General features: G+C 35.4%; 1 long non-coding RNA gene across 1 annotated transcript in view; it reads right to left on the bottom strand.

Moving 5' to 3' along the window:
- Positions 1-978: 978 nt before the first annotated feature.
- Positions 979-26,186, bottom strand: part of LOC106040153 (uncharacterized) — a 29,254-nt gene continuing 4,046 nt past the window's right edge. Inside the window, exons 2-3 of the long non-coding RNA XR_007169796.2 lie at positions 10,068-10,188; positions 979-1,066 (exon numbers count right to left, since the gene is read on the bottom strand). This is a non-coding gene — a long non-coding RNA (uncharacterized lncRNA). The remainder of the gene's footprint in view (positions 1,067-10,067; positions 10,189-26,186) is intronic.

Here is a 26,186-nt window from a genome sequence, read left to right on the forward strand (position 1 = left end):
TTTGAACTGGTAAGAAAGAAGTATTTATCACGTTAGCCACTGTATTTTTTTTTCTTTTCTCAGTACAGGAAACTTGCAAAAACAAACAAACAAACAACAATGAAGCAAGCAAGCAAGCAAGCAAACAAACAAAAAAATAACCCACGAGTAAACAGAATTTCCAACCAGGACCAAAACATGGCATTGCAAAATTCGTAACAAAAGAAAACTGGATAGCCACCCAAACCCAACTAATTTATGGTAAGATTTACGCTAGTGTTGTATCAACACTTTGACCTACTGTTATGGTACTCATTTGCAAATACTGGGTTGATTCATAAAATCAGTGCTTAAAAGGCAATGTCCTAATTGAGATTGCTTCTCTCTGGAAATGATAAGAAATGTAAACTTTACATGAATACATCACCGCTTCAGTCTAAGGTGTTACAACTCCACTAACTTGCCCTCCTTAAGCTGAATAACAAAGCAAGAATGCAATTTAAGATGCTTATTTTTAGTTACTGTCTTTCTGCTAGTGCCTATTTCTTTTCCCATCAACCTAAAGCCATAACTGGGTTTGACCCACAGACCCCCCCTAACACACCTCACATCATGTCAGGAGAGAACCCTATGAAGGTGTCAATTCTAAATCAGAGAAATATTTAATTTTATTGCTCATGACATTCAGGGGCATTGACGACTCTTATCCCTGAAGCCCACAATCATCAGGATTCAAAAGCCAGTAATTCTCCAGCTTTTTAATTCTCATCCCTTTGCCTGAAGCTACTACCCGTGGCAGAGTTAGTAGAAAGGACCACTTCTGTGCTTCAGCCATTTCAGTTCAACATCTTGTGTCTTAACTGGACCTTGGTAAAAAGTAGCAAAATTTCATGCAAATGTCCACTTCTGTCAGATTTACTACACAGAGGGTAACTTCCAGCAAAGGATGAGGGTGAAAGATTGGAAACGGTATCTTCTTAGAGGCTGCAGCAAGACTCACCACCGTCTATCAGTCAGAGATCACAGAGCCTCTGGAAGCTTGCATCTATGCTCAGTATCTCCTGTCTTCGTTACAGAGAACTCAAAACTAAAAAAAAACAAAAACAAAAACAAAAAAAAACAGATAAAATTTGTAAAACCCACAATAATTAGTCTAGCAGTAACAACCTAAATTTGTTTTAAATTTCCAATTCTTAAGCCTTTTTTTTTTTTTTTGTATGTTTAGAGGTACTCTGTCTTTCTCTTAAACAGGAATAAAAACAGTAATTCATCCACAGTTTGGCTTTCAAACACCACACACTTAAGTTTCTTTAAAAAGATTTGTTTATATTAATAACTCTGCTGTGTATACAACATACTGCTGTTGTATCATTTTGATTTGCATCATACTGATGCCTATTCAAGCCCTAAGAAAATCTATTGTGCACCTTGTAAAGTTATTTCTATGGAACAACATTTTAAATAAAATCAATAAATAATGTGACCTGAAGGTACAGTTAGCTGCTCACACTGCCTAAGAATTGCTAGGACAAGTCTCCCTGAGGCTCATAAACTTCCTGTTGCTTGTCTGTTAGGTTTCACCACAAATTTGAATGATTCAACTGGACACACTGGGACAAGTGAACCTAAAAGAAAACAGGAAAAATCAGTTCTCTGACATGACAGGAATTCTGAACTTTCTCAAGTAGAGGAGCCATCAAAATAGCCAAAATGAAAGTGACATTCAGATCCAGAGCATAGTGTTTTTCTACATGTGATTTAAAAATGTTTCAGAAGCTATCTTCCTTCTCTTATGACAGCTCCTATTTGTAATTCAGTCACTTACTACATTTTCATGAAATAAAAACTTTGTTCCCCTTTCTTCTGTGTGCCAGGCTATTATACTATTCCATGGCATGCTGGGGGATGGACATGGGTCAGCATCAGCACACTGAGTGGGGCCCTAGTTCCTAGGAAGGCAGAAAGAAAAACTTGGATTTCATGTTCAGCTAATACAGGTAAGAAAATAATGTTATATTCTGATGACTGCACTGATCCACACAACTCTGTGTAATCTTTCTGCCACTTAAAATTGTACACAGAATACAACTGTTCTCTAAAATAACTATGCTAGCACAACTGCTAACCAGAACTTAGCTAAGCTTTGCAAAGGTACCCCATAGCAATACAGCCTATATGTCCTCCTGTATGGGATAGATCAGTACAAACTTTTCAAATGACTGTGGAAGTGTATCCCAACTAGGCAGAGTAAAGATGTGCAAATTTAACTATACCAGCTACAGCAGTAATGTTTATGGGCATAGGAAACCTTAGGTTACAGCAACAAAAAAATTTTTGGATAGCATAGATTCTGTTAAGGTGTTGTTTTTATACTGATAATGGCTCCAATGCCAGATGCTATACCAGTAACAACTACATTAACAAGAGAAAATTGTTTTCTTGATTGACTTACATAATTCCGATGCAACGTGTGTTTTTTTTTTTTCCTTTTTTTTTTTGTTGGTGTTGGCATTATCTACCAGCTAATCAGCGGCCTTCTTTGCTAGTACTGCCCAAACATTACAGACCCATAAGGACTAAGTATTTGAATGCAACAGATATAAAAATCAAAACAATTAATTTGTAAAAATTAAAGACAGTGTAACGACTTTCTCTTCTTGTTCTCTTTCTGTATCTTTCATTTTTTACAAAGCAAACTGCATTTGAAATTTATGGAGGGAAAAAGAAAACAAAAAACTCCTCACTTAAATGGCTACTGGATGAGGACTCATAGTCTTTCATTTGTCCTTAGTGCTTATGCCCAGACATGGATACCACTAAGCACAATATGCTTTTATTCATGTATAGCATACAGCTCTGAGAAAGTAGTAAAACAAGAGGAAGAAATGAAAGATTATTAACTAAGTTTAGGACCTTCTAATTAATATAGTGATGTCTCAGCACCATCACTGAGCTGATCAATATCACAATCAATATTCTCATTTGCAACTTTACACAACTGAAGGGCAACAAGCTACCACATCAAAACAACAACAACAACAACAAAAACACATTCATATATAAATCATGCTTAGCACTCAAGGCAAATAATAAATGCTTCTCTGACCAACTTTTCTAATGTTTACTTAAAGAAAATTAGCTTCCATCAGTTAGAGTAATTCAACATCAGAAACAAGACCTATCTTCCAGTGCTGCTGAATAAGAAAAACGGAAGCCTTCAAATGCAACAGCAGTATTTTCCTAGCCGGAATAACTGTTTCCTCTAAATTTAATTCAAAAGTTCCCTCTAATTCTCTGCTCATAAATCCAAGGATAAACTACTTTGAGATTTTTTTTCCAGATTACCATTTAGAAAAGTCTACAGACTGACAAATAAAACACTGATGTCAATACTAATATGGCAATGAACCAACAGAACCCTAGGTAGCAGAAGTTTCCAAAGGCTACCAAAGTAATGCCACTCTTTCCTTCTGAAGACTGTGCGTTATTTCAGTAGAAGTCATCACCACCTGTATCATCATACATTTCTATTGCAAAACTTTCACTTTTCTAGGATAACAAGAGAAGAAAACAATTGACAAAATCTACTAAAATAGTCTTGTATTTTGATCTTTTTGCATTCTCATGGAAGTTGTTTTAAGAACAGAGGTACACTCAGGCAGAAGATTCAGTGTTGTTTCTTTTTTGTTTGTTTGTTTGTTTTGGTGTTAGTGGAGTCTTTCTACGCAGAATGACAGTCCCATATTAGAAGTTAAATATGAATAACTTGGTATATATGAACAAAAGTCAAAGAAATCATCACAACTTAAAGACAGGAGTGAAAAAGAATGAAATGAATGTGTTGGCTTTACAAACAGCAGAAAAAGTACAGTGATAAATTTGGTCATTTGTGTGCTTTAATATTTATTGTTATCACGATGTACACTTGGAAAAAGAGCAGCTAGAACTTATCCCTAGAACAATACAGCTGTGGAAATACAGGTCTCTGCCACCTGAAGCATAACTGAGTCTTCTTCAGCTATTTTAGTACAGGGCGTAGGTTGCACAACTCTGATTCAATTGCTGGGACAGTGGCATTATTGTATACTGGTCAATTTACTACAATACTCCATTGCTCTCCTCCCTGACCCATAGATATCTAGACTCATAAAAAAGAAACTACATTTGAAAGAAGAAAGCAGTTCCTTGAAAGGTCAAGAGTGTATTACATAGAGGACAGATCATAAAGCAATACAACAGCACACTTGTTCTTTCAACTATACTCAAAACCATTCATTTATTTTCTTGTTATAAAGAAAATATTGTAGATGTACAAGAACATTTTTATGGCATACAATATTTGCCATCTGAGTGTCACATAGCAAGAGGATATGCAGTTATCTCCCCTGTACACATGTATGGACACTTGATTTATTTTATTATGGAATATTGATAAAATGTACAACTTGTTTTAAACTTCTGAGAACTTCCTAGCTTCTTTTTGAGCATATTTATATAGGAATAAACACATATAAACAAATCAGGAAATTTACGGTAATCCAGACTAGACTGATGAAACATACTTTGGTTAATAACTTTTGTTGAAAAATGCTTTAGCAAAACTATGCCAAATCCAAGTATTTTCAGCAGAAAACAAATGTTAGGAAGGGTAGAAATAGTTTTTTTTATTTATTTATTTGATTAAAACATTCAAATTTTGAAGTACTGAGGCAAAATTTAGGTGACAACCTTCTCTCACTTGCATCTCCTTCATGTTTGTTTTTCTGTCCCTCACTTTACATGAGTGCTGTGGCTAGGAGACTCATGTGAGTTCTAGTCTTGCTCTTCTTTGGCTTTCTTCACAATTACGGTACACAATTACTCTTTTACTTATTCAAAAGATGCCCTAAACATTTGAGATATCAGGCTGTCCCTTGAAGAAATTTCATTTTGTATAAAATGCTTAAGAATATACTACAACAAAAATTGGATGGAACAGCTGTGCCACCTTCCAGAAGAGTGCTTCAATCATGTAATTACATGGTAGAAGACAAAAATCAGTTCCAACACTTGATGGACTTTCTGAGAGTTGCCTACCTCCTCTCATGCATGTAATTTTACACTTCCCTTAAACATCCAGAAGGAATTTAAAAAATCCTGAAAAATATTATCTTCAGACTGACCCAAATGGATTCCTCTTCAGGTGGGCTTTTGAACTGAGAAAAGATGAGTTATTATAACTCTACTGTAAAACCCATGTGATATTCCCCAAGGCAGAAGTACCAAGTTGCCCAACTCAACAGTCAAAAGCTTTGAAAGTACTAACAAAGAGGTGCAAAGAAAACTTGAAGCACAAGGAGGTCACACAAAGGTGAGAAGAATATGAAGAGGCATGAAAATGTCTCTCTAGAATATACTGAGATGCACTTCATCACTTTCAAGAAGAGAAAAAGAGGTGAAAACATAATTAAAAAAAAAAACTTTAATACTGATTAGAGAAAAGTGAGAAGACTGGAATTTTCTGTTATCACTGATTTACAATTCAGGAATGCTTACTGATAAAGTGAACAATTTAAGATTTGCTATTTGAGATATCTTTTTTTTTCAGATATAATGTATTACTGGAAGATATTTAAAAAATAATTTTGCACATTCAGAAATAGTGTATATTGAACAGCAACAACTAATGACAACAAACCCTTTTGGCAGTCTCACAAAATCAGCTTTAGAGTGTAAAACGTTAGATCCTGAAGTCTGAGATATGTTCTCTGGTTTCTACTTCTATTTCCAAGTAGAAAAACAATAGCCGAGATCAAAACAAGTTTGAGAGCCACAAGCTAAACCAAACATTATTAAATTTAATTATAATTAAAGTAAAAAGATCATGGTGGAAAACTAAGTACTGCATGTTATAAACTTTCTGGTTCTACTCTTAAGCTTCTAAAGCTGGCTATCCAGATGGTTTATTAAACGTGACCATCTTTGCTTCTATGGAAAAAGCAAAAAGAGATTAATCATTTAACAACATGCCTGTAACTCCATATTTTGGACTGTCTGTGCAAGTGCACAGCTAAACAAATAATCTATCTACAGATAACTGTAGCTTTGGATCATAGACACACAAGAGAAGTTTTCAATAGATCTTTTAATAGCTTGTAAACAACAGGTATTATAAAGGGAGATAAGAGAAGACTATTTTCCCAAAGAAATATTACTGAATATCTATCATGCGGCATGGAATGAAAAAATATTAAGGATGCTCTTCCAACTCTGCTGACTTTGAAAACCAAACCATAGCTCTAAGTCAGCAGAATTTATGCATATATATGTCAAAAGTAGTATCATTGGTATGTTCTGAAAGATTTAACTTAGAATACTGGAATGTTAGTTTTCTTTTTCATTCCTTTGTTTCCCTGGGTTTATCAGAACAGAACACCAAGTTTTGTTCTATTGAGAATCTGGTGCCTGGCTTCTCCCTAATTACAGAAGAAAATCAGTGATCTTTCTTTCACAGATCTTCTTCTGGTATTTTCTGTGTGGCAAAAAAGATACTCCCTGAAGACAGAAAAGATCCTTTGTATTAAAATCAGTCCTCTCTTCACTTCTAGCTGTTGTTTAGTTAGAATAAAAGAATGATGTACATTTTTAGGTGCAACCATTTGGTATTGAGATGAGCACAGCATGGAAATGAATGATTTACTAATATATACAAAGGTTGTGGTTTCAGACTTTACTGATTAACAAAGTGCATCAGTCATTATCTGTTCATGCTGTCAAGATATTCTTTTCATCCTTATCAACCAGAAAGTCACTTTCTCATTAAATGAACGCTGAGATTCTCATGCACAATTTGTCTGACTTAATATTTTCCTTCCAATTGCATATTCTCTCCCATTCATGCCCTGCAGGTATTTTTCAAGAACCATTTCTTCTATTGTTTTGCTGATGTTGTGTTTCATACAGCTTATGCAACACTACTATTCTGCATTTGTTTGCAAAGTCAGGTAACTTTCTCTACCAGGCTCAGTTCTGTCAGGTAAGCCCTCATTCAACAAACACTTTAGTCATATGCTTTTAAACTTAAGAATACAGATTATTTCTCATGTGCTCCAACTCTTTGCTGACCTGGAGTCAGTGCTGAGAATATGCACAGGGTTGAGCTGGCGAGGAGGAAGACCCCACTGCACTATCAGCTACGCAGCCAGAATACTTGGATTTCTTGTCTATGTTGAAAAGTCACCTTGCTTTACCTAAGTTGGTGAAAATAATATAGCAAAACCTGCCTTGTTTATTAATCTCTCATACCCCAGAGTCTGACAGAAGTCTGCTTCACTCAGTATCTGTCTTACACCTGATCACCACTGCACCAAACGAGCTTCTCCACAGCAAACAGCTCTCCCAGAAGAGATGCAAACAGAATCTGCATAAGTCCTTGTCAAACAGATAAAGTTATTCCCAAAATGATGAGGAATAAATTATTCTGGTACCTTTACGCAGGGGTCCCCACAAGTGGGTCATGCCAATATAGTGAATATCAATTCATAAAGGACAGTATCTCCTTTTCTAGCACCCATTGACAAGTCCAGTGAAGGCACTGTGAAGAAACAATCAAAGCGACTCTCTGTCTGGTTTATGAAAATTCACACTTGCTGCTGCTTTTTAATTTAGCTGCCTCAATAAGACTGTCCATTCAGTACTAAATCTAAATCACAGTTGTTTCTGCCTTGAAAAATTACTTTGGGGTTTAACTTATACTCTACTTGCTGCCACCTGCTAATTGCCCCCAGAACAGGTTTTGCTCTGACCTTATTGAAAACCTTCAAAACCACTTACTATGTTATGTATAACATTATTTATAACACATCTGTCCTATATTTGATTGAAAGACCTAGAGAATTACTTGAAGTTTTGTTAATTCAAAACTAATCTTCTAACTCAAAGGCTGTCAGTACAGTACATCCCCTGATAGTTTTGGTTGCATGCTATTTAGCAAAATGATCATAATACTTTTTGATGCCAAACAAAGGAAACATTTAGAATATCATGTCTTCAAGTGTCTGGTAAAACAAAAGCCATCCTTTCAGTCTCTGCAGAATATTGCCAAATATTCATCTGTGCTGTAACTAAATGCCATCTATGTTAGACTGGACATATTTTTGATAACTTAGAATCAGCCTAGAGAACTAATGATATTTATTTTTTATTTTCCTGACAGAACATCTTATTTGATTTTCCTGCAGAGCATACAGTATCCAAATCTTGCCTTTGCAATAAAAACAAACTCTATTCATTCACCTTTTCTCTGTGGTATTACATAGACGTTCTTGCATAGAAAATTAAATATTTCCATCTTCAACCAGTCTGAGAATACACTCCCTTATGAATTTGAATATTTATTTCATTTTCACCCAAAATACATAGGGAAGAATTTTATTTATTATTTCAGTAATCTACATTTAACATGAAAGCAGTCAATCTTCGTATGTATTACTGTGTTTTCATTAGGCATTTTAGCTATATTGAACAGTGGCAGAATATTTATTTATATTTCATAAGCTTTGTTAGTTTCATAAAATGTAGTAAAATTAAGTAAATTTTAATTCAGTTTACTCATTTAGGTAATTAATTCACATACAGCTGTTTCCTACTACTTGGCCTGTTCCACCGGATGAGTATGGGCACATTTACAGACTTCTGCAGAGGTGAAGACAGGTGGTAACTACTGCAGAGAGATGGAAGACGAAAAATCATGAAGCTGCTACCAAGATCTGCTCGTTTTTTAGCACTGAGTGCTTCTGCTGCCTGATTGCTATAGAGACCAGTCATCAGCCTAAGAAGGAGCTGTTATTAGTGTCTGTGGGCAGGCAGAAGCAGATGGGAGAAAAGCATCTCTAGCTAAATTGAAGATTTCTGTTCCAAAGGGAGGAAGGATAAAGGGCTGGTGGTGGTAGCAACAAAACCAGGAAAAAAAAGGAGGATGAAAAAACAGAGGGAAAAGAGTGAATTTGACAAAAGTGGTGCACATGGAGAGCCAGATGGCAAATCCTGATGTTCCTTCGGATTTAATGGGGTGAGGGAATGTCATGGGCTGTCTATTAGCATTTTCTAATGCAGTACATACTCTCTGCCACACGAAGAGACCTCACAGACATGCAGTCTCTGATCAACATCATATCCCTATTTTCCCATGTTCACAGATGAACTACTTTATATGTAAGCCACTGATCTGCTAATATTTATCTGTTATTTTGCAAAAAACACAAGGGTTCAACATTCAGAATCAATAAAACTAAATTTATAATAATCAAGGACTACATTTTCTAAAAATCTGCATAACTCCTGTTACTGTAAACTGGTATTTGAAACATTTTTAATCATTGATACTTCATTGTGCTTATACATCATGAATTGTATATGGTCTAAGGAACATACTGATAACCAGATCCATGTCCGGATCTCCTACATACCAAATGCCATCTAAAATATTAAATATATCCTTTTTTTCCAATAAATAATAATAATAAAAAAGCAGCCCCAATTGTTTACTAAATATTATGACTTTCTAACATAGAACATAGTGACTTTTCCAATGTTCCTGTGTTGCATGTACATTGGACATGTGAACACAAACACTTGGGAAATAATAAATGTGTATTCCAGCAAAAGCTCAAAGTTAGCAGCACATAAAAGTAGGCTTGCTCTAAGTCAAAGCCTAAACGTTCACAGATTTTCATACAGTAATACAAAGTGTGCAAGCTGGGGAAAGGAGTTGAATGTTTTCTACTTCTACAGCTTTCATCTGAAATCAAATGCATGAAGTTTTGAGGATGACTATTTTTGCACGTGTTTGTACTTTTCCAGACACCCTGTGAGACTTTCTACACTACAGAAAATAATAGTATTTCTGTGGCTTCCAAAAGCTTGACATTGCCTGTAACATGAGGTGTTCAGGTAAAGAAAACAGAACGCAAACCTAGCTATGCTTCAGTGCTTTGTGGTATAATCTAGAGTAATAAGCAAGCTGTTTTACAAAACATTTAGTATTTTTAGATTTCTGTTGATTTAAATTTAGAACATCAATACTGCTTTTTATGATATGAGTTTTTTACCTTGTATTTTCCAAAAAGATTTTTATGTTTTCAGTGTGTGTGTGTTTTTTGTTTTTTTTTTGTTTTTTTTTTAGCAATGGTCTGGAGCATCCATCAGGCCAGGAATTCACACACACAGGATCTGTAAAGAGGTAAAGAAAATGCAAAGATTTGTTAACCAGCTCTCAAAGGTCAGCAGTAAATATTTATGTCTTTACTGAATATACAGATAATGTTAACAGAACAGCAACAGGTGTGTTTGCAGACTATATTTTTCTATTAGCTGAACTAATTTACAGGATTTCAGGAACATTTTCATTTTTAATTCGTATTTCATGTCACCTAGATTTAAGAGCATTTTCAAAGAATATTTTATCTTCCAAAAAAATAACCAGTAAATCTTCAGCTGGAAATGGGAACTTAACTTTACCCAGTGATTTTGTACGGTGCACTCTTTAGTAACAGTGGATGTCCCATTTCTCTCCAGAATCTTTTTCCATTATGAAGTTGTACAGAGAAGAGCATTGCTAGGGAAGACATTTTTTCCTGAAATATTTGCTCTAATTCTAAGAAGCTTAATGGCAAGAATATATCTGATTCCATTAATATCAGGTTTGGAAACTTTTAGAAAATTAAATTAATTTTGTAATACCCTACAATATAATAATAATAATAATAATAATAATAATAATAATAATAATAATAATAATAATAAACGTCATCGTCATCGTCATCGTCATCGTCATCATCTTTGATTTTGTATTGTTTCCTTTTTCAGTGGTGACAGTCATTTCAAATGATTTGGTTTTCATCTTTCTTAGACGACTTGTTGCTTTACAAATTTACTCTCACTGATACTAGAGAATTTCAAGACTTCCTAGGGCATCAATATGTCTGAATGGCACCTAGACACAGATAATGAGTTTTTTATTCATAGCAGCTAAGGTCATTACAGGATGACCTTCTATAACCTGCTTTAGATTATAGAATAAATATAAAATCAGACACAATGCATAACATTCTGAAATACACTATTTGATAACTTACCTTATAGGAAGCATTAGAAATAAGGGTACAAGAGCTGTCAGAAATAGCTCAAATTTTGCACTTAAAGCAATATGAAATATTAATACCCAAGTCTTTTTCAACAACAAAGACTCTGCTCCACATTTTAAATCTAACAGTATTTGATTTGTTCAGTTTGAGTTTTCTATGTAACTGTAGCTGAAACTGCAGAATATGTAAGAGTTAATGATACTCTAGAGCTTATTACTTGCATTTTCAAACTTTATAAAGCAATAATATTAATTTTTCCTCTGCAATATGCCATACATGTGACATATACATCATTATGCACCATATATTTCAATATTTTTAGTGTTTGTTTTTAAGATAAAAGGCTCTGTCATCTCACCCACACAACTTACTCAACAAACTTTATTGAAAACACAGGCCTCCTGCCTGAGCTCATTCAAATACTTTAGAAAAAGTCCATGGTGGAAATGTGAAAGTACTTAACTATGTTTCCACATATTAATGGCTTAGACACAGCATTTAAGTTATACATCAATGGACATTTAAAAACAAATGATCGTTTCAGAACAGGAGCCACATATGCCAGTAGACTAGAAGAAAGCCTCCTAAACCAGACAGCGGAAAGTACTATGAACAGATCAATAGCATTTGGGTGCTTTTCCTTTCTGGGTAGCTAGGAAGTACCAAGCAGGACTCATGGCTCCTTCCCAAGGTCATGGAGAGAACAAGATAGTTCAACAACTGGGCAGGGCTCAGGTCTGACTTTGCCAAAGGAGAGTTCTGCGTTCTGACTTGATGGGGGGTTGGTGTCCAGGTTTCTCATGCTCTGAGAAACTGCTCTTGGTAACTGCTCTTACCATAAGGTAACATTCAGCCTGTTGCTCTTCCTCTAGCACAATAAATATTTATTATTCTATGCTGTGAGAGGTTCTGAGGACTTTTTTATTATTATTATTTAGAGACTCTAAAAACAGATAAATATATGCCTAAGTCCACTAAGTCCTTTTCTCCATTCCTTTTCTACATTTTGCCTGAAAACTCTGAACTGATGAAAGACCTAATGTTTTACTTGGCAAACTGTTCTAATAATTGATTTCCCAAAGTATTAAGAACTTAAGATTTCTCAGTAGCTTGAGTTTGCTTTGCTTCCTTTTACAATTATATGCTGCCTTTGCTTTTGGGTAGGACATGCAAACTGCAATTTCTTCTCTGTAGGAAATGTCAACACAACCTTTGTCTTAAAAATTAAAGGTAAGAAATTCAAACATATAACACAAAGAAACAAAAATTTTGAGTCAGTTTAACATTAAATCTACATCTGCTAAAAATGGTGCTCACACATCAGTCTACAGAAGATGAAAAACAGCTTCAGAATAAAACACTGAAATTTGGTTATACAAATTCTGCTACCACATAGCAAATTTAATTTGTATGGAAACATGGAAAAATAAAACCATTTTACATTTAGCAGAAAAATAACTGTGGTATTGTTATTATTTCTCATAAATGTTCTCTTTTCTTATATGATTGTTTTATTTTAGATGATGTATCTTGTTTTAATATACACAATTCAATTCAGAAATAACTACTAAGTGAAGCAGCAGATAAGTAAAATATAGACTGTCTAATACAGTTACATAGACTTTCCTGACTGATTGCTGTAATTATAGATTGCATCCTAAAAACTCAGAACCAATTCTTCTGAAATCAATGTACACAGTCATTCTTTCAGTTCAAATGTTTTAAAATAAGACAGATTTTGGAAATGCTGGAAATAAACAATAAAGAGAGGCAGCCAGGTCCTCACAGCTATACAACATCAATTACACTCGAGAAAGAGAGGTCAGCTCAGACAACATGAAGCAAGAAGGCAAAATGGTATGGACACTGCCAGGTGACAACAGGCTTTCAGCCACCCTAAGCAATGTGCTACCTACTTGCTTTTCATACTCTTCCCCTAACAAAAATCTGACTTTGTTGTAACATCCAGCCAAAGAGAAGCTTTTCCCTTCTTTTCTTAGTTAAATACACAAATTAACATACTGCCCTTCTCACAGAATACAAAATAGCATAAGTATGATTTCCTTACATCTTATGCATTTCTATACACATGTGTGAAACGCTGCCATCTTCATTCCAGAGCATTCCCCACTACTTTGCAGAGGTGTATAAAGAAATAAAAAACAGGCCTGTAATGCCAAACACTGCAAAGTTAATGATGTTTTTGGAACTTTATTCTTTCATACTTCCTAATTTTGAGAGATAATTAGGCTACTGGAATATTGCAACACTGGGTATTATCACTAAATTTTATTTAAGCCAGTTTTTCTATCCCAATTATAATTAGGAGTAACAGCTAAACACAGTAGCTCTGATGAATTCCAGTGGCACTATTCTTCTTTGTTTTCTACTAATTTGTTGTTTGAATTTGATAAATTTTAGCAGTCAGGGAAATGAAAAACTACCTCCACTGGTTAAAGCCAAGAACAGTTCAGATGCACTAAATCAGGTTCTCCAAACAGCTGTGCCAATGTACCTCTGTCCAAAACTGCTAGTTGAGTTTTGGGTCTTTGCTGAACAGGCTGCCAGCTGCATGAAGTAATGCCAAAGTGTATGGAATACAAACAAACATCTACTTGGATTTATATTTAGACCAGCAAACATGGTACATTTGTGTTCCAGGGTCAGATTTAAGCCTAGACCTCTATAAATGTATCCTACTGTATTGACCAACTGTGCCATCTAGCTCTCTTTCAAGGTAATCCTATTATATAATGAATTATGATGAGAGATTTTAGCACTGCTGAATATGAGTTAAATAATCCCTCTAAGCAGTTGGATACTAAATGCAAATATTTCTGCTGTACTTGGGCCACATCTGAAAACATCACGCTATTTTTTTTTTTAACAGATAATAATTCAACACCTTTACCTAATTTTTACTAGCCAAGATTCATGCAAGAGGCTAAATCTTAAATATTTTTTTCGTAGAATTCCCTAAATAAATTCACTAAGGTCTCAGAAAAGTTAATAAAACTGGAAAGCACAATTGTGTTGATTGTGAGTGTTAACAAGAAATGGACTTATTTCAAATTTTATAAACTGGAAAGTCTTTCCTTTAGATTCTTATCTCTTAATGGTCATTTAAACACCAAGTTTCCACTATCAACATTTCAGAGGTGACACCAGAAAAGATTTATCACCAGAAATGCTTCAGCCGTCACTTAATACTAGTACCTTAAGGAAAAAAATAATAAAAATAATAAAAAAAATCCTCCCAGCTTATTTAATAGGAAACACTTCAAAAGGCCTTGAAACCAATTCAACCAAAAAGAGAAAGGAGAAAATTACAGCATTAATATGAAAATACTACAAGTGCAAGACACACAATTATGGTAATTTAAAGGAATTAAAGGAGTTGCTGTTCCTTCTAAGACAAGGACTTAGAGGTGAATCCTTTACACAGCCAGGAGGCTCACACTTGATAAGCAGTCCCCACCAGAGGCTCTAGATTAGGTGTTCTCTCAAGAGTTGTTTGTCGATTGAGAGGAGGGGAGGGGAGGGGAGGGGAGGGGAGGGGAGGGGAGGGGAGGGGAGGGGAGGGGAGGGGAGGGGAGGGGAGGGGAGGGGGGGAGGGAGGGAAGGGAAGGGAAGGGAAGGGAAGGGAAGGGAAGGGAAGGGAAGGGAAGGGAAGGGAAGGGAAGGGAAGGGAAGGGAAGGGAAGGGAAGGGAAGGGAAGGGAAGGGAAGGGAAGGGAAGGGAAGGGAAGGGAAGGGAAGGGAAGGGAAGGGAAGGGAAGGGAAGGGAAGGGAAGGGAAGGGAAGGGAAGGGAAGGGAAGGGAAGGGAAGGGAAGGGAAGGGAAGGGAAGGGAAGGGAAGGGAAGGGAAGGGAAGGGAAGGGAAGGGAAGGGAAGGGAAGGGAAGGGAAGGGAAGGGAAGGGAAGGGAAGGGAAGGGAAGGGAAGGGAAGGGAAGGGAAGGGAAGGGAAGGGAAGGGAAGGGAAGGGAAGGGAAGGGAAGGGAAGGGAAGGGAAGGGAAGGGAAGAAAATATTAATGGCAAAACATGGTTTATTAAATAAGGCAAAGGATGGCTCAGCATAGAATGACCAGTTTCTGAGAGACTAACTCTGCAAGATTACAGTCCTAGCCAAAGAAGTGCAAAGGGTAACACAATGTAGTCTTTACAACAAGGAGGTCAAACGCAGCAGAACGATAGCAGCTAAGCAGTGGGAATGAGGTTGCCTTTGGATGTGCTAAGGCAGCTTCTCCTTGCCTATTCCTAACCAGTCCTGCAGAAACAGAAACATACAGGCATGCATAGACACGTGCTTGAAGATGCAATGGACCTTCAGGTACTCCCACCACAATGGAAGATAAGGTACTAATGGGTTACTAGCCTGAGCTGGTAGGCTTTCTTACAGGAAGAAACAGAAATACCGATGCACTCCTGTGCATAGGTGTGCACCTGTGAATGTGTGCAAATGCGCATACAAAAAAAATTGGATGTGGAATTAAGTAAACTAACAATTATACATAAAACACTATTTCTGTCTGATTTCTTCCATCTTATTTCTATCCTTAAAACTTGCAGAAGGATAAGATACAAATTAAGCACCTTTTGAGAAGTACTCTTTTCCAGCCAGCAAATCCTGGTGTGCAGTCAGGCTAAAACTGCCTGCTCCAACAAATGCCTCTAACTGCCAGTGACATTAAGAGAAATTATGGATCACAATTCTGGGATTCCCTTTAAAGAGGCCTCTCATTAATAAATGAAACCAGAAAAAGAAGGAACTCAAATATTATGTACAGTTCTGGGAGGGTAGGGATGAAAAATTAAACTACAGCGAGCTTTTGGCCACTCACCAACTCTACACCTAGTTGACACACTGCAGCCTTAGTACAGGTGTGCTAATTGGGAGCCACCAGCAAGTTATGGTGCTCTTGTCATGCACTTCATCACCTACTTTAAATAACCTGAGAAAAGCTTTGCTGGTTTTCATGTCGCTCGGGAGTTTTCTTCACACCAGTGGGTATCTCAGCTGGAGAGGTAGAACAAGTATTTCGGCTCACCTTAAAGCAACACAAACAGTGAATATGACCTGGTACCTAACGTTCTCAAAACACTATTTATTTCTCAAAAATAAAATATTCTAAGTGGAGGAACTGGAACATTAAGGAGTGGCTAAAGCCTCAGGATAGTATTGAAACTCTAAGTTAGAAATGTAAGTCAATTGCTAATTATCTTTTGCACTGGGTAATTTTTTCCCTTGAATGAACCCAAGGGAGAAAGTGGAATTCTCTAATATAACCAAAAGATATCTACATCAAAGACTTAACTAAATTTTGAGCTCTCAAGGGAACCAGAGAGGTATCCCCTTCGTAGTCTGGCAACATGTATGCCAAATTAAATGTAAACTGTGATAAAAATATGAAGTGATATAAATTCAAGCTCCATGGACAAATACTAGAAATACAGGAAAACAACATACATGAAACTATGTTTTAATTGGCCTCTGACAAATTGCCCTTCTATTGCTGTCTTATTTCAATGTGAATGACTTTAGTTTTCAAAGGGAAGAAGAGGAGATAATGATTTTTGTCTAACACCCTACTCCAATGCGGGCCATTTTTAATCCAACGTCAGAAACTGCTGGTCTCGGCAGAGAAAAAGGGCCACTGATTTCCTTACATAGATGTGAGAAGTTAGAATAACTCACATATAAAGACAGCTACAGGTAAGGATCCTCAAGCCACTCCTCCCTGCTATGATTGATCCTATTGAGTAGTTGAAATGTCTTGAATAAATGAAACAAAAATATTTTGGTCTTGTTGAAATACCTACCATAAGCATATCAGAAATGTATCTGAGACAAACAGTGCAGAGGGGTTTTGAGAATGAAATTATAAAATGAATAAAAGTTAGCACAAAATTCTTTTTATTCATCTTACATCCTATCTTCCCTATAACTTTTGCCAGGAAGATTTAATTGACAACTGAAATTAAAACAAAGTTATGAAAGTTTTGCCTTACAGGAAACAGAAAAATGAATTTTGGATTTCAGATCATTGCAATATCAAAAATCAGAACTTACTTAGGGTTTGTTTTCTTCCAGGTCAAATACGGTCCAATTTCCATAATTTTAGGCACCTTTTGTACCTAAAAATGCTAGACTCCATATGGAATGAGAACATACAGTATCCTGTGCTTGCAGTGTTCAAAAACTGACGAAGAAACTATGTGATCACAAAATATTATGCTTTTTTCAAAGGAAAGATTTACAGCAAAACAATTCTAAAACATGTTTATGTTCAGTCATACATGTAATTTTGACAGTCACAAAAATAATTTAAATATACACACATGTCTAACAAAAAGAATCTGTCTCATGGGGTTCGTTATTTAACATTTTAGTGGGTAAAAAAAATGCAACTTAAGTCACTGAAATAGTCCTCTATTTACCAAAACATGACAAAAGTTGTGCAGGTACATTTTGAAAAAAAATTAAGTTTTAGAAAGTGCACCATTGGTTTGGCCCAAAGTAGGACAGCAGTAACCTTTATCACATTGTCCAGCTGTTACAGATTAGAGTTATCTAGACACAAATGGAATCTAAGGATAGAATATTTAGAGATAACAGTACATATTTTACAGAATAATTTACTCAATGAATGGTATTTATGAAATTTTCAAATCCTGAAAATTTTCTAGTCAAAACTAGCTTCCTCTAAAGCAAGAATAATATGTACTACACTGATGTGTATTTCCAGCTTTCAAATATCTACTGTTTAATTAGTTATAACAAAAAAAAAAAAAACCTGAAATCTCTGTAAATATGAGTGATATGAGTGCACACTGTGACTTTTTTTCAATTATAAGATTTTAAGGCTGCAAGTCAGATATTCTGATAAAAATAATCTAAAAAGGAAAGAAACAAAGTTTCACCTTGCTATAAAAAAGGCACAAATACACAAACACAAAGAATAATTTCTTTACAATTTTCTATTTATTCACTCAAACTATTTGATGAAGTCAAATCAGATTAAAAAAAGTGTCACCTAGTTTAGAAGCTAAATACAAGTAGAAGAGAGCGCATTTGAATCATACAGATGGTAGAGGAAGAAGAGAAAACATCAGCATTTTCTCTCTATCTTTAGGTACCACACAGAGGAAATAAAAAGTTAAGGACTATTGTCATAGGTTAAAAAGGAAATAAATGAAACAAAAAACTAAAACTTTTTTTTTTCTGAATCAGCTCAGTGCATGCATACATTAAATATGGGTTATTGCTATCAATGATTCACAAGCCACTGCCAAGGGATAAACAGAATTTTATTTTATATGCTTACCTATTTTACCTTAAATCTCCCAGAATTTCCTCCACCAATAATAAGCATGTTACTCAAACAGCCAAGAATTAATAAAATTAGAGAACAAACAAAAGAAGAACCGTAACATCCAAGCAGCCCGAAAAACATTCACTTTTCTCTCTACTTTGAAATTTACACTGGCCTGAAGCCCAGAAATGGCAATATGCAATCCGGCACCTGTGACAAGTCTAAGACTGATGTATTTTTAAACTGTCAGAAGAGAAATGGAAGCCTACAATGATTAGAAAAAGAAGATCAAGAGCTTTCTAATAGAAACAGGCCTATTTTATCTGTTCAAAATACTAGTATTTAATGGTGTGACACAGAAAGATACAGAAAAGGGTTGGTTGGCTTCTGCTTGCAATGACACACATAACTCACTCCTCACTGTGCACTCTGAGGATTTAGCTCTTTTCTTAGGGTGGACAAACACAAAGCTAAATCCTAAGTGGGACATAGTACAGAAACTTTTATGCTCTAAGTGTTTATGCAGAAGAGCAACACAGAGGCTTAGAAACACTGAATATTAGGTAATCTACAAAGTGGAATACTGTTTGCATCTAGCTCAACACCTTTGACCAGAAACTATGTGATGTGGTACAATGAAGTGCTATTTTGTTCCCTCCTTTACTGTAGCAGCAAAAGTTTACATCTAGGACAAAGACCAGTGGCTTAGACTGAAATGCAAATAAAACATTTTAAGAGTGCTGCACAGGACTGTTTTAACAATACAAAAATGCCAGATCAGAATAGCAAATATGGTGCCTACCTTATCAAAAACTTTCATTTCAGAAAAATCCAGGACATAATGTATTAACCATTGAATAGGTGGAGTTCATCCTAGCCATTTGTTTTCAAGAGTCCTCTTTCAAGGACTCTTTAAGATACTTCAGTGAAAACAACTCAAACATTTTAGATAATGGATAGACCATTATCTAAATAAACTTTAAATGAAAAAAAAAAATCACAAAGGAGTATTATTTACTCAGAACAAGAACAACAGGTATGTGTCATCACCTATGAATAATTATTATACGGTTAATAAAATTACAGAACTGTCCATAAACATTTTAAATATTTTCATAATTAAACAGCAGTCAATGATGCCCCATAGTATTAGGAAAGAAAGTGGAGAGAAATGGTCAAGGTATTTTAAAACTCTTTAATATGCAAACATAAGCTATATTCTAATTTTAAAACACTTGAAAGAAAAGTTTTGAAATTATTATTATTTTTTCTCAAAACTAGTCATATTAACTGCTTATACCCAGATTGTATGCTGCAATTTCATCACTCTTTTTGGAAAACTAAGATTCAAAACATAAGAAAAATAATAAAGAAAGCTTTCATTTATTCCCAAATGCATACTTGTTGCGCTCCAATCAATCCATTCACACTTGAACATGATAGACCACTACAGCATTTGAGGATATAAATAGATGTTTAAATATTCATGTACTTTTTTGAGTAAATTTACAGATCAGAATATGGATTGATATGTTTTTAATTTTTTTTTTTCTTTTTTGGGGGTGGTGGTGGTATTTTATTTGATTGCTAAAAGATAGCTAAAACTGTTACTTGCCATCACGTGCTCATGGTTATACTTCTAATTTCATCTTCTACTCTATTCTGACTCTTCGAAAAGTAGCTACGGTGTCCACTCTTTATGTTTCACTTCACTCCCTGGTAAATTGGTTGCAATACTGTCTATACAAGATAGAATTTTTTTGTAAAGCTTAATTCATTATTTATAAGGTACTTTGAGGTGTTCAGAAGAACAGCATATAGCAAATGAAAAGAAAGTGGAATGTATCCAAGGATACAACTGCTTTGAAGGACTACAGGTCTTTTTAAGGGTTGCAAAGAACCCTTAATAGATGGCAACATTTCATTTCCAAGGAATCTGAGGATACAGTCCATATTTTGATCTAGAAATGTCTGTGATCTAGTTATAGTTGTGTTTTCTGGTTTGTTGGCATTTGTTTAACTTGTTTTACCAAACACTTAAGACCCGATGTTCCAGATCAGAATTTTTAAAAGAAGTGTATTCATAATACAATATTTGTATTGTCAATGTCATTCCTTTACCATTACAATAGAAAATTGCCACAACATTTCTTTTTCCATTTTCTCTCTATAAAAACTATTTAAAATCCCTATTTTTCCCCATATTTCTTATTCAACATTGTTTACTTACTTTGATTTAGTGACAGCTCTGAAGTTTTAAAGCATTTTTACATCATTATGTAAAGCAGACAGAACTGAGATACTGAGTAATCCAGAAAAACAAAAGGATTTCACTTGCATTAATCTATTCAAAAATTTGCCAACTGTAACAGGAAATTATAAGAATAATCTGGGATAAAAACAGTGCTGAATTAGAAATGATCATCAAGGTGGAGAATTATTAACTGTTTTTCTTATTATCTATAATTAAGACATATAAAGTTTCATGAATATTGCTTGTGTGCAAGTAATTTCTGAAAATGGAACCTAGACATACTTGAAATTTCTGCTACAAGTATTTTCCATTTCTCTCTTCCTCTGTCATATTAATTCCAAGAAGCATTCAGTGCACACATCTAAAACAAAATTAGGTAATGTAGTATCTATCTAGTAGAGCTCCAAGCTTACTTTCAAACTAATTCAAGCAACCACTAATGCTATGCAAGGAGTGCAGATTGGATCACAGTTTCTTGAAATGTACATTTAATTTCCACTTCTAGTTCATGACTCCTAAGACACCGCAATAATGGGTCTTTAAAAGGAGATTGTCCTATTTTATTTGCATTATCTATAAAATCAGGAACACGGTACAAAGTCACGTAATTTTTTTTTTCTTTTTGAGATGGCAACACTTTGCAACAATCAGTTGCAATGTCTTGATTGTTTCCTATTCTTTTGCAAGTAAAAGTCATTTTTAATAAAGTGTGAGAAAGGAAAGAACAAGTGATTTTGTACTAATCAGTTGTCAAGGACTTTTCTTTTTTTCCTCATATATACATAAACTAAACTTGAATATTTTTGTAAAACACATAAAGCAAATGGGATTTCTTGCAGTGATCACCTGACAGCGTTCTCATTATTTCTAGCACTGTAAGACTTAGCTATTTTCCTTGTTTTGGAGCCTGACATTTAGAGGAAAACCTGTTAGCTTATAGCTGGCTAGGGCCTGAATATTACATAGCTTTGTCCAGGAAGAGACGTCCTTGTCCTTTGCTCACCAGCAGTGAGGCCAGGCACAAATGCCCTTCTCCTGAGCCAAGAGGCTGCTCATTCTTTGTTACCACAACAAGCAAGGCCAAGGTTTTGTTTGCTCCTGGCATACCCTGCTACCTTGTTGTTTGCATAAAAGTGAAATGTTGAAAGCAGGGAGGCAAGTTGTTGCAAGAAGGTGGAAGCTTTTGGAGGAAAATGGATTCATCTCCTCTTATCATGGAGCAATTGATCAGGCAGGGGTTGGGAAAATCTTCTGGAGGTACCAAAAAAGCTTGCAAAGGAGGGGGGAGCATTAGCAATCAAAAAGAAGAGTAGGGGTCTACAGGGAGATGCTGGGAACAGTCATGAGCCAGCCCTCAGAACTGAGGGGAGGAGAAAAACTTCTCTTAAGGATGTGGAGAAGAATGACATAGCTCTGAGCTACTAAAAATTACTGCCAGTCTGAGAGTAAAATGCCTCAGACCTACAGGCTCACAGTGGACAGGGACAGATAAAATGAAGTGGCTTCTATATGGGTCTGTCTCTGTGTAAAACATTACCATGTCACAGTTTATCTTCTAATTTACACAGACCCACGGTGTTCTGGGGAGACTGTGAGGAGGTAGGGTAGGCAGATCCATCTGAAAGCTCTGGTTATCAAATTCTTTCTCCAAAGGGGAGTGCAAAGGAGTTAGGGATCATAATCCACATCTTTACTCGCTCCAGCCATGCCACCTCCAGTTCACTGGGCTTTGCAATTTGAAGGTGTAAAGAGTAAATAGATACTCTGAAACATTTTGGAAGAGGGAAGACACAGAAGATGCAAAACGTGAAACCAGTGCATCTTTTTCAACATTATGACCCATATGTGCAAGCTTTTGGTACTTCCATGTTTGTTAAAAATCAAAGGAGAAAGACACTTGGAAAATTTGAAAAGACATGAAGGTTGTTTTTGTATCTGTGTGATTTTGTTGTTTATAGGTTTGACCCTACTACCTTAGGTTCAGCTCACCTCTTATTTCCCTCATCCTCATTTGCCTTTCATACTACATATGAAAAAAAGCTCTGCAGAAAAAAAAAAAAAAAAGCTAAAAAGAAAAGGTCATCTTTAGTTTAATGCTTTTGTAAATCATGAAACACCTTATTTAAAAAGAAAAAAGAAAAAAAGAAAAAAAATCTCATTAGCGCTAGCAGTGTTTTCCATGTATGGACATATTAACAGTAAGAGTCTCAGCCCAAATTCATAATTAAAACACTTTCAGTATACTAACAGTATTCAGTAGGTAGCTTAGAAATATGAGACTAAAGAAAGATTCATTTCTGTAAATGTCTGTATCATTCTCTGATTTTGCATACTCCACAACAGTTAATTTTTAGTGAGTTTTTATTTACTTTTGCATTTTTTCCAGCTTTACCACATCTTCAGAGGAACAAGACTATAACAGAGGATGTCAGAAATTTATACACTTGCATCCTCTTAGAAGTAATAAGAACCAAAGAAAAAGGAAATACTGTGTACAGAAATGCTTTATATGACATTAAGTTGCAAATTGCTAATTTTTCTATTTTCTCTACCAACCCCACAACTGACTTTTGATAAATATTTTTAATTTATCCAAAGGTAAAGTGTCTACTGTTGTGATCAGAATTTTGAACAAGACTTTTTTTTTTTGTTTTTTCTGTTTGTTGGAAATCAACCAAGCCTTCCTAAATGTTTCAATTACTGTCTACATATCTGTCTACAGTACTAACTAATTACTGGTTACCACGGTAAAACCTACTTTTAGACCTTAGTGTGAAACATTTGCACTGATCACCTTTAAAACTAATATTAATCACATAAAACAGTCTTGGCTTCCAATGGTAATCCTCATTAAGTATTCTTTTTGCCCCTGTTTAAGCACAAGGTGATACTGTCCTTACAATTTTACTAACTTTCTTACTTCAGAAAGTCCCTCAGAAATTTCTGAATTTCCATGAAGGACTTTCAGTGGTTGTTCACACTGCCCTACAGTTATCAAAATGCCAGTTCATTACCTCAGAGCTTCTGTATTCCTTGTGTACTTTTCTATGAGCAGCAGTTGTTGCACCCACCTGAATTTCCAGTTGGTAATTAATTAGAGCGGTTTTAATATATGTAAGGCAGAAGACAGACACAGGACTATGGACCACATTACCTCAAGGTCATGCAGAGTGGAGTCTGTGTCTTACCACCCATCTGCCTCACTGTGGTGAATAAAAGGAGTATGGAAAACAGAAAATTAGAATACTCCCACTGAATATATTCAGGATTCTTCAATTCAATGTTCTAACACGGGACAGTATTTGCAGTATCCAGACTAAAATTTTACTTGCCATTTTCTACCAAAGCATTCTCAAAGCCAGCAGAATATACTTTCACAGAAGGACTCTGAAAGAGAAATAGCATTTTGTGCATTACCCATGTCAGATCATATTCTTAAAAGAAAATATATGGCCCTAAATGTTAAACAAACTGGGTTACAGCCAGGTGTTCACTGTAACAACCAGTACAGACTAATGTGATCACAAAGCTGAGCTTCTTGGATAACGCAGCTTGCATTATTTTCTAGAAGTGGTGTCTGATTTAACTGTATTGTCTAGTCTTTCTTCTGCCCGTCCCAGATAGCTTCTGCCAGCATCTCACCAGCGACGGCAACTAGAAGCCACACTAATTTCTTCAATATTTAATTGCCCTCACTTCACAAAACTGAAGGACTGTGTGGCATGATTGACTTCACATTGAGCAAAATGAAATTTTAAAAATCTCCACAGAGATGAATAGTGTCTTAAGTCACTGAATGAACAGTCTTTTTAGTTTGATTTCCTATGGAAACAAGATTTCTCTGAAGATGTTCGCATTTATCTCTTTCACCTCTGGGATATACAAGTGTCTGTTTGTCCTTCGATCCCTCACTCTAACTTTGAGCTTGTTGGCTAATTTTAACCAAGTTTGACAGAGTAGGACTGATCTCCCATATCTGCTGTTTTCATTAAAACAGTGAAGGAAAAAGACTTAATTAGTGCCTCCTGACAAGCAAAAGACTGCAGAATATGCCTGTTCCTGATTTGGTTATAAAGAATTGAGACCTGAATGAAACATTAAGAATGTCTTGTCTTTGGCACCTGCAAATTCTCACTTTTCCAGGCAGAAGAGAAACAGACCTCATTACCTTAATTTGTTCTATATGTTCTATATGTTGACATAGATGACACTAAGATCACAGGAGGATTTCTTTTAAAAACAACACAAAACAAAACAAATACAGGTTATTGCCAAAAAGATAAGTGATGTAAATAAAAACATATTTTTAGCCCTCTCTTTTCACACAGATTACCTTCACATGGGCATCGAAATAATTCTGCTTTGCAATTTGAAAACTATATTTGTATGCATATGCATTATTTCTGGTTCCTACAGTAATCATATGGAAGAAAGGCTACTAGGAATGTTAGAAAGGGAGGGTAAGCTGCCACATTCTTCCTCCAAGGCACAAAATATATGACAAGAGGACATGACTAGCTGGAAGAAAATGACACTGGCATGTGATGCACACTGGTCCCAAACTGTTAGCTTTGAGTAACATAAGCATTATGTTGCACACTTTTGCTTCTTTCCATTCATACACAAGGATGTTGCCAGACCTAACATTTTGTTATGAGTTTTGCTCTTTATTTCTGTATTGTTAGACAGTTTCTAAGATACCTTTCTAACTGCTCTCTGCTCTTAAATACTATTGGCTTCACATCCACCCCATCTGCTCATCCTGTCTGCATTCCTTAGTGTACGATTCCTAACCATTCAGTAATTTCAATCACTCCTATTTGCAAATTGCTATATGCCTATTTGCCATGGTGTACAGGTTTATTTTCATGATAATGACAAATGCTGAGAACTTTACAGTATCTCTTTATTCTCATCTATATCTTCAAAATGTTTGCTGACTACACGATTCATTGGCTATATGAGCATTGATAAGTCTGTATACAAATGATCCATTTGTGCAATGAGGACCCCACTGTGCACTTTGAGCACATTACGTATTTGAAACACAATTCTTAAAATGCTTGTAGACTGTATTCCTCGTGAATATGTGTTTGTCATTCCTTCATTCATTGTGTACCTTTTTGAATTCTGAAAAAAATCTACTGCATAAATGTTAAGGTTCACTCTGTTACAACTGTGGTTATAAAAAGGTGAACACAAGTCTAGAACTCTCAAAAAATGAAAAGTTATTTTCAAAGGCAAATTAAAATGTGTGTGCCTTTATGAATAATAAAATCTTCATAACTGCAATGACTTTTTCCAGTGCATTTGTCACAGTAGTGTGAAGACCCAATCGTACATGCTGGTTCTTCAGCCCACTCAGAGAACAGTTCATTTAACTGACTGGCAATCAAACAGAAACAGTTCTTTATTCCGAGTCTTATGAAGAAAACAAAATTAATTTCATAAAGAATATATTATTTATGAAACCAAGCAATATTATTCACTGAAATTAATATTAAAGTTTTTTTTAA

Source organism: Anser cygnoides, chromosome 1 (genome assembly GCF_040182565.1).
Source record: "Anser cygnoides isolate HZ-2024a breed goose chromosome 1, Taihu_goose_T2T_genome, whole genome shotgun sequence".
NCBI classification, from domain to species: Eukaryota; Metazoa; Chordata; class Aves; order Anseriformes; family Anatidae; genus Anser; species Anser cygnoides.